The sequence below is a fragment of the Mastomys coucha genome, unplaced genomic scaffold (assembly GCF_008632895.1).
Source record: "Mastomys coucha isolate ucsf_1 unplaced genomic scaffold, UCSF_Mcou_1 pScaffold16, whole genome shotgun sequence".
NCBI lineage: Eukaryota > Metazoa > Chordata > Mammalia > Rodentia > Muridae > Mastomys > Mastomys coucha.
In genome coordinates this window covers 75,274,324-75,290,592 of record NW_022196898.1, presented here as the reverse complement: position 1 = coordinate 75,290,592, position 16,269 = coordinate 75,274,324, and the positions used below count along the sequence as shown (strand labels likewise).

Below are 16,269 nucleotides of genomic sequence, written 5' to 3'. Positions count from 1 at the left end.
GGGAAGAATAGAAACTTCGCCTGTTATGTGTGCCTACAGTAATAGACTCTGTCCCTCTAGACCTCCATAACCTGGACACATTCATTTGTGAGTGTTAATATTGTGTCTATATTTAATCGTCATATCTTGTATCCCAGAGTGTGCCTTTGGTTCGCCCAGGGAGCCCTGTTTGGGGTTTCCCCTAACCCAGTTTGTCTGTTTACTGTAGAGCCACCCATTGATACATAAGCATCCAGCGTCTGTCAGATTGTTAGAAAATCCTGTCAGCTCACCATTGTCTTATATATACGTATATATATGAAACGTTTTAGAATTTTTAGAACATTTTTATATATATAAACATTTTAGAACTTTAGCATGGTTTGTTTTTCTTCCTCATGGTGTTCTGTTAACATAGCCTGTATTTAAAGTTCAGACACTGCAGACTGTCATTTTCCAAGGTAATCATATCAAGGGACATTTTCTCCCTTGACTCATGTCCTCCAATAATTATAAAGACAGGAGACACTGTGAGTGGGTACTGATGAATCAGGCTTGATGGCTATTTCTGTACGAGTTGCTGGTGGCTTTAATAATTCCTCTGTGTCCAGGTTTTCTATCCCCTCTTCTTTCCTGCTGGGCAAGAGAGACAGGCATGAGGATGTAGTGCTGTGGGGTACCTTGCCAGGCAGGGCGTCTTAGCAGCCATGAGCGAAACCATCGACACTCTCACTTTGTGCTATGTGGTGACAGCCTGTCTGTTGAGGAGACTGGGCACCTCATACTCTGGCTATCTAAGAGCACCTCTCAGTATGTCTCCACTCAATAATATGAGCATTCATCATGTTATGCCCAAGCAGATGTTCTCAGTACCAATGTCATGAAAGACATGGGTACCAATGTGAACATCGCTTCCCAAAGCCACCACTGCTCTTTCCCCTTGTCTCTGTAGACAAGATTTCCTTTGAGTCTTGAGCTTTTCTGCTCCAGAATGTTTCTTCACGCCATCCTCACTTACTTTCTGAATAAGATCCTGGAGTTACTAAGATACACCGTAGCTCTCAATTTTACTCTTTCATACCCATAAATATATAGAAAAACCTTCCTCTTCTTTGTTGGTTATTTGTTTGGTATTGTGTCTGATAAGACCTCTAGGTTCTAGCCAACTTTTCAGAAGGGTTTAATACATGTTATATTTGCAAAAATTGTAATCAATGCTATCAACCTACCACTGTCATTCAACTAATGCTTTGACTGTGTGCATTCGTGTTTGTGTACACACGTGTGTGTGCATGTATATGTAAATGTGTATACTCACATGTGTGTGTGCACGCATGTCTGTAAACACTCATACATGTACCCATGGAGGACAGAAGTAGAATTCAGGTTTCCTACTTTGTCACTGCCCACTGGTCAATGGAATGATTCGATGTCCCCAACTAGGCCAAAGAGGCACAGATTTCATTGCATTATTCACAAGAAGAATTTAAAACCATGCTTGCCTCTTCTTTCTGGAAGTTTCCATTGGATATTGTGAACTACAGCTGACTGTTTAATTTGAGAAATAGAGGTAAAAAGTATCAATCTGTGAATGCTGTGATCATTGTAAGTAGAACGCATGGTTCATATGTGTTGACTATGCCCTGTGGGTCAGACTTTCTACTACAAATAGCACACAATTTATCTTGTTCAATACCAACTCAATTTTATGAGTCAGGCACTCTTATTAGCAGTGCTTGCTCAAGAACCGAAAGGGATTGCTACGCCTTCCTCCTTACTGGCCGTTAGCACCACTCAGTTCCTCTTCCTCGTGTTGTATACTCCATCTGTAAGCACTTGCCACTACTTTGTCAGTTGTCTGCATCTGCTCTATCAGAGCTGGTATTCCCTCCAGACCAGACATTTCCCAGGATAGGAGGCTTCTAACACTGGTCCTGGCCTTAGGCATTCACCCCCTTCCCACCAGCGGCCATGCAGGCTCTGGAGTCAGAGACAAAGGATCTGTTCTAGGGCCAGGCAGTGTGTGTGTGTGTGTGTGTGTGTGTGTGTGTGTGTGTGTGTATTGGGGGAGATATGACACATTTTAAAGAAAATCTGAAAGAAAGATAGAAGTTGGTAACACTCTAAAGTCATCCAAGTCCTTAAGAAGGACACAAATGAGAAGAAGCACCAACCAAATGCAGAGCACCATTCCTACACACCCCAGCATTTTAACTGAGACTGCTTGGGTGCCCTCCATCAGGGAGTACTAATCAAAACTACCCTTCATGAAATCTCCCTATAACTATTGTAGCTATGCTGAGAGCTAAGGATAGAAAAGATTTGTGATGCTTATTTCTTGGTGGAACCATAATTCATTTTTTTATTTTCTTCTTTTTTTTAATGCCAAGCTTTCCATGATAATAGTTTTTGCTCTCAAAAGAATGCAATGTTTAAAATTTTTTTAGATTTATTTATTTTACTTTGATGTGTATAAATATTTGCCTACACATATGCACGTGTGCCACATGTGTGCCTGGGATTGGAGGGTGTCAGAAAAGGACATTGGATCCCTGCAGCTGCAGTGATGGGTGGTTATAAGCCGCTGTGTGGGTGCTGGGAACTGAACATGAGTCCTGTATAAGAGCAGCTGGTGCTCCTAACCACTGTGGCATCTCTCCAGCCCCGAGAATACAATGTTTTAAAAGTCTTTAGTTTAAAATAGGCCAAGGATCACTATGGCTCTTGAAGGCTTTTACGACTTACTTATCCCCTCTTAGCATTCAGTATGTTCTCTTTCCAGGTAGCTACATGTAACTATACAGGTAGTATATGAAAACGGAAGTCAGAGTAAAAGACCAGAGGGGAAAATATAACTATTATGCAACATGTGGCAGAAGTTCCACAGTGTCTTAACACAGCTATTCCTCAATAACTGTAGGTAAGAAAAAGCTCTTCTGATGGGAACTGCACATTCATGAAACAAAGTATCCAACTGTGAATGACAAGGTTGCTGTGATCATTGTAAGTGGAACGCATGGTTCATTGAGACATTATTTGTTAAGTAGGAGCAGGAGTGCATGCAAGATTCCTAGCAGAGCTCTTTGCACAGGGTACAGGGTGTGTCCCTTCAGATGCTTGCATCTATTCCTTAGAGCAGCAGAGGCCACATCATGAGCAGGAAACATTGAGGCCTTCACAGGAGTACAATGTGAACATTTTAAGGACGTCCTGCTTGAGGATGGAGAGACAGCTCCGTGATTAAGAGCACTGGCTGCCCTTCTGGAAGACCTGAGTTCAGTTCTCAGAACCCACATGGTGGCTCACAACCATCCACTCCAGGGGATCTTGGACCTTCTGATACACATACCAGTATACTACACGTTCAGACAAAATACTCATATATAGATAAAATAAATACCAAGGAAAATATACCTATGACATTCAAGAGAGAGGTTTGGGCTGGACATGGGAATCAGAAGTTGTCAGCAAATTTAAAATATGTAAGTTACAGGGTAGATGTAGTGGCATATGCCTTTCATCCTAGCACTTAAGAGGCAGAGGCAGGAGGATATTTGTGAGTTTGAGGCCAGCCTGATCTACATAGCAAGTACCAGGACAGCAAGGGCTACAAAGTGAGACCATATTTTTAAAAAATCAGTAGTTATTATAGAATAAATAAAAAGAAGGGGGTTATCCTTAAAGACTGCTTAGAGGTAAAGACTGCTAACATTGTGTTGTGTTTTCTCTGGATTGTTCCTGAATGATGGAATGAGATCCACTTAGCATACCATGTATCATCCTGACCAGGTTACGCGCACAGTCTGATGTCAGTAAACAATTCATCTCTCACAGAACCCCTTATATCTGCAGCTCAGCTCCCACTTGTGCTGACCTTGTTTCCCTCCTCTGAGGCCCTGGTCATCACTGTCCCACTTCTCGATGATTCTGACTTTTCAAAGAACCTCAAACAAGTGGGCTTAGACAGCCGCTGTCCCTTGGGATTTCTTTCTTTCACTCAGTACATGACACATCTATGTTTATCCGTGCTGTAGCATGAGCCCTTCCTTTTCATGTTCACTGTATGTACACACAGATTTGGTCTATCTGCTGATGATCTGTGGATACACTTTGCTTCTACCTTTGACTAATTGCAAACACCATCGTTGTGAATATGATTATAAAGCGCCATCTTTGAGACACTGCTTTCAATTCTTTGGGGGTGCATATTCACAAGTGGAATTGTTAGATCAGATAGTAATTCTACTTTTAATTTTCTTAAGGAATACAAGGGTTCTAGCTTCTCCACTTCCTCCCCAACGCTTGTGATTTTTCTCCTCATAGTGGATATCCTAACAGATGTGAGATGATAGCTCATTGTGGTTTGGGTTTGGATTCCTCTAATGGTTAATGGCAATGAGGATCTTTTTGTGTTCTTGTTCATTTATGTATCTTCCATGTCTGTTTAAGAACTTACTCAGTATTTTAAAATTAGGTCATTTTTCTTGTGTGTTATTGAGCAGCAGATGCTCTTTATATATTATGGATATTAACTCCTTAACAGAGATATGACTTCTAAACATCTTTCCCATTTTGCAAGTCTTCATTATGCTGATAGTATCTTTTGGCACACAGACAGTTTTAATTTTGAATTTTCCTTTTTCTTCTATTGCTTGTGGTTTTTTTTTTAAGATTTATTTATTTCATATATGTGGTTATACTATTGCTGCCTTCAGACATAGCAGAAGACAGTATCAGATAACTATTACAGATGACTTGTGAGCCACCGTGTGGTTACTGGGAATTGAACTCAGGACCTCTGGAAAAGCAGTCAGTGCTCTTAACCTCTGAGCCATCTCTCCAGCCCTTGTTTGTGCTTTTGATGTCTCACCCATGCAGTGATTTTTCAAGCCCAAAGTCATGAAGCTCCACTCCTATGTTTTTTTTTTTTCCCTAAAAGTTTTGTAGTTGTAATTCCTACATTTGAGCCTTTGCATCATTTTGAGGTAATTTTTTTTGCATAAAGGTAAAGGCCTAACTACATTCTTTCGCCCTGTGGTCATCCGGTTTCCCCAACATCATTTACAGAAAAAGAATTGTACTTTTCTCCCTAAATGTTTGCTTCACACTTGCTGAAATTGCTTAACCACAGATATGGCGGTCTGCTCTGCAGCCTCTCCCCGGTCTGAACATCCACAGATATGGCGGTCTGCTCTGCAGCCTCTCCCCGGTATGAACATCCACAGATATGGCGGTCTGCTCTGCAGCCTCTCCCCAGTCTGAACGTCCACAGATATGGCGGTCTGCTCTGCAGCCTCTCCCCGGTATGAACATCCACAGATATGGCGGTCTGCTCTGCAGCCTCTCCCCGGTCTGAACGTCCACAGATATGGCGGTCTGCTCTGCAGCCTCTCCCCGGTCTGAACGTTTGTCTACTATGATTTTTGATTGCAATAGGTCTGTGGTAAGTTTTATTTATTTTATTATTTCAAGTGTATGAGTTTTTGCCCGCGTGTATGACTATGCACCAAGTGCATGCACTTGCCTCAGTAGGCCAGAAATGGATGTCAGATCCTTTGCAACCGAGTTACAGACTGCTGTGAGGAGCCATGTGGGCATGTGCTGGGGACTGAACCAGCACATGTGAGAGATGCCAAGGCTCTCACCCCCCCACCCCCAGTCATCTGGCCAGCCTCTATAGCAAGTTTTAAAATTAGGAAGTATGAGTCTTCTAATTTTATCCTTCTTTTAAAAGACTGTCTTAGCTGTTCATTCGGGGATACTTCACTTTCTATGTGAATGCTTTGCCGGATTTTTTTTTTATTTCATTAGAGTATTGGTGGTCTTCAATTAATTTTTTAATGTTTTAAATTTAAGCTAACATACAAAGGGATGTGTTTTGCCGTGTCATTCTCATACACATGTATCATGATACATGTTTTAGTTCATTCTTTCTCCCTTTCATTTACTTTAAAAATAGTTGCTTTCACCATATAAGAAATTTCTGTTTACTATATATTTACATATAATATGTATAATATCTTACATTATTTTTACTATTATATTTACTACATATTTATTCCATTTAAACAACAATACAAAAGAATATTTTTCAATGATTAAGCACAGAGCAGTACACAAATGAATGAACAATGACAGGCTTATAAATATTTTATTTCAAATCACATGGTCTTTGTAGACATTAGATGCTACACAAGAGAAATCAGATTGGTGACATGTCAGTTTTGGAGTACAGAATTTATAATAAGAAGGAAAGAACCCAAGAGTTTTATTGAAGTATAGACCTATATTAAGTTTGAGTAAGTATAATAATTCTGGAATTTATTTACTTACTTAGTATTTCTTGAGGTTTTTATACCTGGAGAACATGTATTACATAGAGTCTTTGCTTTTGGAGGAAATAAATACTAAGTAATTCTAAAATTGAATGCACGTCTAAATGTGTCATGAATTTTCTCTCTCATTTGTAATTTTTGTATAAATCAAGGGAGAAGTAGTGTTAGTCCCATTTAGACACTGATAAAACTAGACTTAGGAGTATAGCTTTAGTAGCAGAGTACTTGTCTAGCAAACATGATGCTTAGGTTTGATCCTTAGTACTACCAAATAAATGAGTGAATTTAACAATATATAATAAATAGATATTGATAAAATCGGACCATCTCACTGATGGTGACACAGTTAGTGATAAGGCCGGGGGAGAAGTCCAAGGTTATCTGCTGTCAGCTTTTCACTTGCTACCAGGGGTGGGGTTCTCTGCGCACTTAGGAGGTAACAGTCTCTAAAGTGAACACAGATGTCATGTTTAGCCGTAGATGCCCTGCCCCCCCCCCCATTAGAGGCAATGATAAGGCTGAGAGAAAAGCTGATGGTTTCACTAGATGTGGATGGAGAGAAGACACTCCACTCATTTATCTACTCACAGCCAGGCATTGAGCTTCTTCAGAGCTGGTCACAATATTCCACAGGGAGATACAGAAGAGAACCTGTAGGATGCTGCTGCACCAGCAGGAGGCGCTGTCTCCTGGGAAGCAGGTAGATGACTAACTTCTGGTAGAAGGTGGTGTCAAATCCCGTCACAGAGTTGGAAGCAAAGCATAGGAAGCAAATGGGAAAGGGGGTGGGGAGAATATGAGCAAGGTACAATGATATGTGTAAGAAATATGCTAGGGGCTGGTGAGATGGCTCAGTGGTTAAGAACACCAGCTGCTCTTCCAGAGGTCTCAAGTTCAATTCCCAGCTGCCACAAAGTAGCTCATGATCATATGAAAGGAATCTGATGTCCTCTACTGGCACGCAGATGTACATGCAGACAGAGCACTCATATATAAACGAATAAATACATTTTTGAAAAGTGTAAGAACTATCATGCTGGACTGGAGAGATGGCTCAGTGGTTAAGAGCACTGATTGCTCTTCTGGAGGTCCTGAGTTCAAATCCCAGAAACCACATGGTGGCTCACAACTATCTGTAATGAGATCTGATGCCCTCTTCTGGTGTGTCTGTACCAGCTACAGTGTACTTACATATAATAAGTAAATAAATATCTTTAGACTGGAGCAAGTGGGGTCGGAGTGAGCGGGGCCAAAAAAAAAAAAATCATGCTAAAGCCCATTTATTTAGATTACTACTACTACTACTACTGCTACTGCTACTGCTACTGCTGCTGCTGCTGCTGCTGCTGCTGCTGCTGCTGCTGCTACCATTAGAAAGTAGGTATGAAGGACACATTTCCCAGGCACTAAGGTCAAGTTCAATATGGCAGAAGCCACACAAATGGCAGGTCATGCTAAACCCAGCTGACTGAAGTTGAGAAGCTTGGAATTCATTTGGTAGGCAACACAAGCTTCTTTTAAGTAACAAAGCAACAGTTTCTTCTTCTTCTTTTTTTTTTTTACAAGAAGCTACCCGACAGCCCATGAAGGATGTGCTATAGGAGCTGGCAGAGATGGTAGGAAGGCCAGTTTGGAAGTTAATGGTCCACGCTGGGGATAGACAGAGCCTGGCTCAGGAGACATGAAGAGGGCTTGAGACGCAAAACCACGTTTATGAGGAAGCGCTGGCCAACTCCATCAGCTGTCAGGAGAGAAGGGAGAAAACAGAGACAAAGACCTTGGAGTGTGTTCTGAAGCATCCCAGGGATTTAGAATGTAGATGCTCTCTGGAGCACTTGATAAACATATAAGGCTCTATGCCTTATTGATGTTTTCTTTACATATGCAGCCATTCTAAAATACTCATTTAATAGATAATCACTAACCCCCATGTGCACACACAAATAGTTTAAGCATCCACAGATTTGGTAGCAAACTCTGTCTCCATAGATGGCATAGAATGGCTTTTGTCTTCACCACACTGAAGCTCTATAGATTGTTGAGATAATCGACAGTAAGTTGTTTTCCAAGAGGAAATTGTAGACAGATTAATGCATTGTTTCTAAAATGAATCTCCAAAAGATTATTGATCAAGTTAACAATATACAAGGATATTTTAATGCCGCATACATTTTCCTCTGGGTTTTCAGCTGTCTTGTAAATCACAGGAGCCATTAATGCTCTTTAGAGCGCCCCATTTGCTTTCCTTAGTAAGTAAACGGAGTTCAAGTGTAGGCTGTTATGCTCCACCACTAGAGGGCGGCAGTGGTACTCTAGGAAGAAGAATGGATTCAAGCAGCTCTGAAACTGGCTTTAAAACAGGAAGACCAAGGGTAATTAATGGTCAGGGCACAAATAGCCTGCGCTGGCATCTTAGGTAGTATTCAAAGTGGACTCACTTTCAATTCCAGAAACACATTTGCTAAAATTTCAGAAAATCGTATGAAATACCATTGTGTGAAGAAGTAGCATTTGTGAAGATTTCTGTTAATACTGGTGATATATGTGAAGAGAGGGGGGGAGAGACGGGAGGGAGGGAGGGAGAGAGGGAGGAAGAATGGATAAGGGGCAAATTCTTGAAAATTGAGAAGTATTGATTAATTGTTGTAACAACTTTACCAGCTTACAGAGCTGTTAAACACCCCAAGGCCCCCCTCACCCACCTATCCATGGCTGTCTAAATGAGTCAACTCCAGGTCAGGTGTCACTAACATAACCATAGCTGGAAAACCTTTTCTTAGACCCCTCATTTCAGATTCCCTGATTCTGACCCCTGCCCTAAGGTCTTTTGTTCCCTGTCTTTGCAGGCATCTTCCTCACGTCCCTAATTGCCAGTCTGCTGAGTCTGCCTATATTTTGCTGGCCACGTGGGTTGCTTGTGTTTTTATGAGTTCCGTAGACTTGTTCTGTCTCTTTCTGCCACATCACTTCCTGGACTTGGATTGACTGAGCAATTGGGGTCAAATTGGAGACAGTGCCCAGTTGGTTCTGACTGGTTGTAGATGAGCCACAGCTTGCTTCTCTGTCACACACTTTGGCTTTTTCATTCCCCTTCTCTGGTTGTGTCCTGAACATCTATTTCAAATCCCCAAGCCCTCTATTCTAAGCCTTACTCACTCCTGCTACCTAATGCCCAGATTTCCCTCTCTGAGGTTTGGGATACCTGTTGCTCTAGGAAGAACTCTTGGGTCACCTGGAAATCATCAGTCACTGTTGTATCCTGCTCTCGTCCTGGGGAAACAAATGTTCTGGTTTGTATCCAAGCCCAGTTCTGTGTTCTTAATACAAAAACCTCTTTTATGATTCTTCTCATTGTTTAGTTTCCCTCTTCTATTTTGATTTTATTTTTGCTTTTGGAATCTTAGCCTTAGCAATTGGCCAGATATTGACACACAGGTCAATAATTCTTATGAAAATTTCATTTCTCTTGAGACTGTGAACTCCCATCTTTCTACTTCTTTTTCTCTTCCTCTCCCTCTTCTCCCCCCTCCCCCTCCTCCTCTCTCAACAGAATTGCTTCTAGAAATAGTACCTGTGAGTGTACTTACCCCCTCCCCTTCTTTGACACTCACCCATCAGGCTCTTCCAGTCTGCTTTCAGGGAAATGCTTGCTCAAGTTTCCGTTGCCTGGGCTTCTTGCTTCCCCCTGGACTTCTGTACAGCTTATTGCTACACACAGCATCCTGTCTCCTGTAGTTTGGGGTTTCTAGTATTTCCCGTTTCTAGATCTTGTTCTTGAGTCTGCTTTCGTCCTCTCTCATCTCTGAGTAGAGCCATCCTCTCCAGATCTGGCTCTCTTTCATAGTTTATCTCCCCCAGCCCAATACCAAGGATTGAATCTAGAACGTTACACATGCTATTCGAGTGCTCAGCATCTGAGCTACGCAGAACCTCCGCAGTTCTCAGTTTATCTTTGCCTGTACCAGAAGGCATGCCTTCCCCATGTGGATGATTCCCAAACGTCTCTCGTTTGAATCTCATGCGTTTACTTCACATTTCCTGTCTTCTATGAAACACTTCATCAATCTTCAGGCTACTGAGGGAACTTCCATGGGCCCAAGCCTGGACCCAAGACAGCTGACATGGTCTGTAGAGTCGTGCACCTCTGCCCTCGCTTCCTCACCATCCAGACTCCCTCAGCCTGGTGTGTGCCTCTGCACTGCCACCCATTCCTCGGGGCCATCTTGGCACCCATCACTCACTGGTATCTTCCTGCTCTTCTGTGTATAGACTCCGCTGGCCTTCAGAACAGAGCTCCATGTAAGGAAATCTCTCCTTCCTCACATTCACATCCAACCATCTGCATGTGAAGTTCTAGCCCTGAAAATTCTAATATCTTTTTCAGCCTTATAACCACGCTGGACTCTAGGGCATAGCAAATGCCCAGAAAATTTTTGTTCATTTACATTGGTAGAAAAGAGTTGCCACAGACTTTAATTTTTTCTAATTTCATGAGAATGTATTACACATACAACTTGAACTGAACTATTTATAAACACAATTATTAGGATATTACACTCTCTATGTCCATTACATTTTTATGCTTATCTACCATAAAGAAATTAAAAAAAAAACTATGATAGAATATAAACTAGAAAGTCAGTTATATTCTCTTTTATGATTCGTGTATCCCTTACCTGCAATCCAACCCCCCACCACTTAATAGTACCTTCCTTTGTCTCCTTTTTTTATTGGATATTTTCTTTATTTACATTTCAAATGTTTTTCCCTTTCCAGGTCTCCCCTTCAGGAACCTCCTATCCCATTCCTCCTCCCCCTGCCTCTAGGAGGGTGCTCTCCCACCCACCAACTCCTGTCCTTACGCCCTGGCATTCCCTTACACTGAGGCATTGAACACCCTCAGGCCCAAGGGCCCCTCCTCCCGCTGATGTCCAACAAGGCCATCCTCTGCCACATATGTGGCCACGGGTCCCTCTATGTGTACTCTTTGGTTGGTGGACCATTCTCCAGAGATCCAGGGGGTCTGGTCAGTTGACACTGTTGCTCCCTCCATGGGGCTGCAAACCCCCTTAGCTCTTTCAGTCCCTTCTTCAACTCCTCCATCTGGGACCCCCACACTCAGTCCGCCTTTTTGCCTCTTTGAGCATCCACGTCTGTATTTGTAAGGCTCTGGCAGAGCCTCTCAGGAGTCAGCCATATCAGGCTCCTGTCAGCGAGCACTTGTTGGCATCTGCAATAGCGTCCAGGTTTGGCGTCTGTATGTGGGATGGATCCCCAAGCTGGGGCAGTCTCTGGATGGCCTTTCCTTCAGTCTCTGCTTCATATTTCCTCCTATGAATATTTTGTTCCTCCTTCTAAGAAGCACTGAAGCATCTACACTTTGGTTTTCTTTCTTCTTGGGCTTCATATGGTCTGTGAATTGAATCTTGAGTATTCCGAACTTTTGGGCTAATATCCACTTATCAGTGAGTACATACCATGTGTGTTCTTTTGTTACTGAGTTACCTCACTCAGGATGATATTTTCAAGTTCCATCCATTTGCTTTTGAATTTCATGAAGTCATTGTTTTTAATAGCTGAGTAATATTCCATTGTGTAAATGTACATTTTTTTTGTATCCATTTCTCTGTTGAGGGACATCTGGGTTGTTTCCATCTTCTGGCTATTATAAATATTGCTATTATAAATATAAATATGAACATAGTGGAGCATGTGTCCTTATTACATGTTGGAGCATCTTCTGGGTATATGCCCAAGAGTGGTATAGCTGGGTCCTCCAGTAGTACTATGTCCAGTTTTCTGAAGAACCACCAGACTGATTTCCAGAGAGGCTGTAGCAGCTTGCAATTTCACCAGCAGTGGAGGAGTGTTCCTCTTTCTCCACAACCACACCAGCATCTGCTGTCACCTGAGTTTTTAATCTTAGTCATTCTGACTGGTGTGAGGTGGAATCTCAGAGTTGTTTTGATTTGTACCCCAGTACCCACCTGTGGGCTTCACTTCTGTGCCCATAACTAACTAGCATGGCACCTGGCACATAGTAGGCACTGCGAAACAGGGAAAGACAGATATAGACAGCTTCTCTAACAGCTTGTATCTGTCCAGTAAACACCATTTGTGCCAAAGCTAGTTGGGCGCATTCAGGTGCCCCAACGAAATTAAACCGAAGAATTTGAGAGCCCCATCTTACAATCTCCTGGTTTCCAAGTATACTCTTGAAAACCAGAAATCTTAGTGAGCTGTCTTGAAATCACTGAGTTACAGAGGTGGGCATGCCTCTGTTTTACCTTTGTGAATCTTATCCTTTTGAAACAAAGCATAACTTAAAATTATAAATACGTATGTATGAGTGTATGCACATGTAAATTTATGTATATGTATAATATATATGCATAATAAAGAGATTATGGCCTAAAGTAAATCTTAAAGCTAACCCTTAAAGAAACTGTAACCCAAATCCTAATGTGAGGGTTCATATGCAGACAGGACCTCTGTGCACATAGATCCAGGCACTGTTGATCGAATGTGGCTTCGTTCAGTTCCTACAGGAAGGATCAATCCTGGTCGGGAGGCATTTGCCACCCTGGGCTCTGGAAAGAACAGCCAGGTAGGCTTACACTAGGTTTCTGGCATGCTGGAGAGCAGTGCTTGGTAGGGCCGGGGGCCTTATAGGTTCTGTCTCTCCCCTCAGTTCTTGTGTAGCAGATGGAGATGAGGAATCATTCTTTTTTTGCTCATCAAGAGGGAAGACAGCTTCTCTACCCTGGAGGTCAAAGGTAAACTTGAAAAAGAGAGGGGCTTGGTAGTTTAAAGAGCTGTGGACATCACCATAGGTCTGGAAAAACAGATGAAATACTTGAAGGCAATTAAAAGGTTTCTCACATGTAGGCTCTGAAACCAACTCCACTAAACCTCTAGTAATTGAGAATAATAATACTGCATAGATTTACCCAATCAGATAATGCCTGATGTTTCTTAGTCCGGTGTTAAAAGCTGAGTACTCAGTACTGGGGAGCAGGGAGTATTACATAAGTTGTCGATGCTTTCATGATGCAAACATTCATGAAGAGAAGACTTTTCTGTGAATCAAAAGAAAGGTAGATAGACTTAAGTTGGGAAACGCAGCCGTGAATCTTACGGTTCAGCTTCCTTATGACTCCCATTGTGATGTAACTCCCTAAACAGTAAGAAATAAAATGAGGGCACAATACATGTCTAACAAGGCCAACACTCATCAGTCATGGGTAAATAAGTAAATAAGAAAGAATAAACTTTCCACATAAGAAGCCCTGTGTAAACTCTGAGGTTCCATCTTCTGTAGACCTTAAAAGCAATTTGTAAACCGTGCAACCTGTAGATGGCGAACTTGGATAATGGAAACACTGAGCAGTGCCAACCTCCCGGAGAAAGCTGGGGTTTGTGTTTTGAAAAAAGAAGAAGGAGGAGGAGAAAGAGGGGGAGGAGGAAGGTAGAAGGAGGAGGAGGAGGAGGAGGAGGAGGAGGAGGAGGAGGGAGAGGAAGAGGGAGAAGAAGAAGGAGAAGAAGAAGAAGAAGGAGGAGGAGGAGGAGGAGGAGGAGGAGGAAGAGGAAGAGGAAGAAGAAGAAGAAGAAGAAGAAGAAGAAGAAGAAGAAGAAGAAGAAGAAGAAGGAGAAGAGAAAAAAGAAAGAAGCAGAGAGAGAGAGAGAAAGAAAGAGAGGGGAAAGAAGGAAAGAAAGAAAGAAAGGGAAGGGAAAGAAAGGAAAGGAAAGGAGGAAAGGTACTAAGTAAAATAAAAGGATTTCTTAGGGTGTGAGGGGACCTTCTCTGAAGGGGCCATACATCTGTCTGGGGAAGTGATTTTACTCTGTGACACACACTGTTGAGGGGCTAGGCGGAAGGATCTGGCTGAGAGTCCACACTGGCTGTAGTGTCTGAGGCTACAGAAAGTTTTGTCAAGCAGAGACCATACGCAGCTTTGGCAGCAGTCTCTCCAGTGTATGAACACACCAGTACTAAATAACCCAAATCAAAGCTGTGTTCACAGGGTCTGTGCCTTTTTATCTAGAGAAATAATTATGTACGCCGGAGCTTGCTTGGGGCTGCTGGTGAGTGTTTGTTCTTTCGATTCCCCAAGGTAACCCTTCAGAGACCAATTATCATCCTTTATTGACATGGGTTTTTTGCTGGCTGACAGAGATTTCCTGAGTGACCCACCCGGCATTCAGCACTCCTAAGGGATCTATCTCTTTAGCACTCTCAAACAATCTATTTGTTCTACTTGAGAAACATTTTTCTCACTTAAAAATTCTACCTCAGAGTAAGGTAGAATTTTTTTTTACCATCCTAGGCCACAAAGAAATGTTTGTGAGTTTGGGGGGGCGGGGGAGCCGGTATGACTTTCCAAACTGTGCATGTCCGTGCAGTGGCCTGAGATGTTTTGTTGGTCCTTTCAGTTACGAAAGCCCAGCAACTCCCCCAACATGATAGATGGGTGACCTTTTACTGCATTACGAATCAGGGTCACTGTTTCCAAAGAGCCTCTTGGCTTGTGGGTCAGGTGAAGGGACATCTCTAGGCTTCCATGGTCTGTCTGCCTGGCCATTTATCACAGGGCTGTAGTTATCACACCCCCTTTACCCCCCTCTCGCCCCCACACTGGGCTCCCCACCAATGCGTGCTTCTGGAGTCCACACAACAGCGCCTTAGTTATCCGTCTCCTCTTTGCTTCTGTCAGGCATGTACCCTGGAAAGTGCTATGTGGGTGGAAGAATAAATTCTCGTGCTTGTATACAATAAGAGAGGGAGTAAAGGTGAAGATGCATTTAGAAGGGAAAAACTAAGCCGACTGCTTATGGATATAGCCAAATATACCCAATGTTAGACAATATTATTCCTCAGAAAAAAAAGTAAGTAGGGCGTGTTTAATCTAATTCATTTATTTTTACACGTCAGATGCTCAAGAAGCTGAGCTAGAACTGAGTGCTCCGTGCCTATTTTCCAGGGTGTCTCCAGCTACCGTCATGTTTGCTTGCTTATAGCATTGTCCCTTCCTAAATTTGTGAGTTTCATGTCTTCGAAGTAGAATCCTTAGCGCTCAGCACGAGGTGGTTTTGGTTACAGTTCACCTACGATATGGCAAACCCAGAAACTACCGGAAAAACTTGGAAATGATGCTATGTCATAATGGACTTGGGGGACTGGAGAGAAAGCTCAGCAGTTAAGAGCATGCACTGACCTTACAAATGAGCCGACATCTGCTCTCAGCACCCACTCTAGACAGCACACAACAACCTGGAACTCCAGCACCAGGAGATCTGGTGCCTCTGGCTTCCATAGGCACCTACACCCTTGTGCATATATCCTGACACACACATAAATGAAATGTATGTATATATTTAAAAAGATTGGATTTTAAAATGCCATCAATGAAAGACAGACAGGAAGGGGAGGTAGTTGAGAGGAAATTTAAGAACCCGACTCTTACTGACAAGCCAAATAGAAGTAATGTATATGTCACCCCCAATTAGTGGCCCTAGAGTGGACAGTGGGGTATCCGGCATGAGTCTAGCAGCCAAGGACACAAGGACGCACATATACATACAGAACAGGACTGCAGTGTCTACCTGTAGCAAGCACTCAATAAAGACTAGTAAAACAAGTTGTTGTGTGGCAGAGCCACTAAGTGAACGATGGACCGTCTCGCTAAAGGCAAGGCTTGTTTAGTTGCTTATGTAGTAGTTACATAGGTAGCAGTATAGAGGAATTAGCATGGCATGCACCATTAAAATGTACTTCAACAAGTGGAGGAGAAACTATTGTGAAAGTTTGGATGGTAGGGGCTGGGGAGACAGCTCCGTATTTAAAATATTTGCTGCCCAAGTGTGAGGACCTGGGTTCAGATACTCATAAACAGACCCCACATAAATAGCACAGTGGGTACAGCTGCCCACCCGTAAATCCAGCTCTCAGAAGACA

The 16,269-nt window shown here is 42.6% G+C and overlaps 1 protein-coding gene across 7 annotated transcripts in view; it reads left to right on the top strand.

Moving 5' to 3' along the window:
• The window catches only part of Alpk1 (alpha kinase 1), a 103,213-nt gene that overhangs the window by 2,035 nt on the left and 84,909 nt on the right, over positions 1–16,269 (top strand). For 2 of the 7 annotated variants that reach the window (XM_031375458.1, XM_031375448.1), the window contains exon 2: positions 5,111–5,422. The gene's annotated coding sequence lies outside the window, so the exon portion shown is untranslated. Of the gene's footprint in view, positions 1–2,628; positions 2,983–4,090; positions 5,423–11,890; positions 11,895–16,269 lie in introns of those variants that run through there. The other 5 variants (XM_031375452.1, XM_031375455.1, XM_031375449.1 and 2 more) reach the window with 5 other exon arrangements.